Raw genomic sequence first — 2500 nt, 5'->3', positions numbered from 1 at the left:
GACGAACATTTTCATCTAATTATAACCGTTTTTCTATAAAACATTTTAATAGAAAATCGTGTTTTAATGTTTTGGGGAAAAAAATCACTTGCCTGTACAATAGATTCCTATGGTTCCGAAATTTTTTTTACAGTGGATAACTGTTGACCATCACGAGAGAGGGTATGAGCCAAAATTTGGGGCATCTAGCCCATCGGGAATTATGTTTTATCATTATTTCAAGATTTCGGGAATTGGTCGAAAAAGTGACAGAGTGCCACTGCCGTGCACCTGGTATTATTTTTGGGTTACCAGGTGCATATTTTTATAATGGTTTTAAATGATTTTAGATAGGCTACATACCTCAATACCCTATATGGAACAACCATACTACGGACCCAAGTCAGTTGGGGCCGGCCTGAGTGATTTATGAAGCTTTTAAAAAATGTCTGTACTCATCCTCCCTTCTGTGCACCTGGTATTATTTTTGGGTTACCAGGTGCTCCTATTGAAATCGAATGAGTGCACCTGGTATTATTTTTGGGTTACCAGGTGCTGCTATTGAAATCGAATGAAAATGATTTTAAATGGCCTGCAGACACCCATGCCCGCTATGGGAGCACCATACTATGGGCACAAGTCAGTGGGGGCCGGCCTGAGGGATTTATGGAGCTTTTCAAAAAAGGTCCGAAAATATTCTATGTTGAACTACTCAGGAAAAACGGCTAAGTGCCCTCTTTTGGGTTACCAGGTGCTCCTATTCTAATCGAATGAAAATGAATTTAAATGACCTGCAGACACCCATGCCCGCTATGGGAGCACCATACTATGGGCACAAGTCAGTGGGCACCGGCCTAAGGGATTTATGGAGCTTTTATATAAAATGTCTGTACTCATCCTCCCCTCCGTGCACCTGGTATTATTTTTGGGTTACCAGGTGCTCCTATTCTAATCGAATGAAAATGAATTTAAATGACCTGCAGACACCCATGCCCGCTATGGGAGCACCATACTATGGGCACAAGTCAGTGGGCACCGGCCTAAGGGATTTATGGAGCTTTTCAAAAATAAGGTCTGAATACTTTCTATGTTGAACTACTCAGGAAAAACGACAGAGTGCCCACTTTTTGGGTTACCAGGTGCCCCTATTTAAATCGAATGAAAACGAATTTAAATGACCTGCAGACACCCATGCCCGCTATGGGAGCACCATACTACGGGCACAAGTCAGTAGGCACCGGCCTAAAGGATTTATGGAGCTTTAGAAAAAATGTATGTAGTCATCCCGCACTACTGACACCACCTTATGTTAGTTTGGGTTACCAGGTGCCGCTATTGAAATCGAATGAAAACTGACTTTTAAGGGCCTGCCCACACCCATGCCCGATATGGGAGCACCATACTACGGGCACAAGTCAGTGGCCACCGGCCTAAGGGATTTATGGAGCTTTTCAAAAAAAGTCCGAAAATATTCTATGTTGAACTATTCAGGAAAAACGACAGAGTGCCCTCTTTTTGGGTTACCAGGTGCCCCTATTGAAATCGAATGAAAATGACTTTTAAGGGCCTGCCCACGCCCATGCCCGATATGGGAGCACCATAGTAGGGGTCCAAGTCAGTAGGCACCGGCCTAAGGGATTTATGGAGCTTTTCAAAAAAAGTCCGAAAATATTCTATGTTGAACTATTCAGGAAAAACGACAGAGTGCCCTCTTTTTGGGTTACCAGGTGCCGCTATTGAAATCGAATGAAAATGACTTTTAAGGGCCTGCCCACACCCATGCCCGATATGGGAGCACCATAGTAGGGGTCCAAGTCAGTAGGCACCGGCCTAAGGGATTTATGGAGCTTTTCAAAAAAAGTCCGAAAATATTCTATGTTGAACTATTCAGGAAAAACGACAGAGTGCCCTCTTTTTGGGTTACCAGGTGCCGCTATTGAAATCGAATGAAAATGACTTTTAAGGGCCTGCCCACGCCCATGCCCGATATGGGAGCACCATAGTAGGGGTCCAAGTCAGTAGGCACCGGCCTAAGGGATTTATGGAGCTTTTCAAAAAAGTCCGAAAATATTCTATGTTGAACTATTCAGGAAAAACGACAGAGTGCCCTCTTTTTGGGTTACCAGGTGCCGCTATTGAAATCGAATGAAAATGACTTTTAAGGGCCTGCCCACACCCATGCCCGATATGGGAGCACCATAGTAGGGGTCCAAGTCAGTAGGCACCGGCCTAAGGGATTTATGGAGCTTTTCAAAAAAAGTCCGAAAATATTCTATGTTGAACTATTCAGGAAAAACGACAGAGTGCCCTCTTTTTGGGTTACCAGGTGCCGCTATTGAAATCGAATGAAAATGACTTTTAAGGGCCTGCCCACGCCCATGCCCGATATGGGAGCACCATAGTAGGGGTCCAAGTCAGGTAGGCACCGGCCCTAAGGGATTTATGGAGCTTTTCAAAAAAAGTCCGAAAATATTCTATGTTGAATATTCAGGAAAAACGACAGAGTGCCCTCTTTTTGGGT

This window comes from Salvelinus namaycush, unplaced genomic scaffold, assembly GCF_016432855.1.
Source record: "Salvelinus namaycush isolate Seneca unplaced genomic scaffold, SaNama_1.0 Scaffold3700, whole genome shotgun sequence".
Taxonomy (NCBI): Eukaryota; Metazoa; Chordata; class Actinopteri; order Salmoniformes; family Salmonidae; genus Salvelinus; species Salvelinus namaycush.
The sequence above is the reverse complement of the archived record's forward strand: the minus strand, read 5'-3'. Positions refer to the sequence as shown.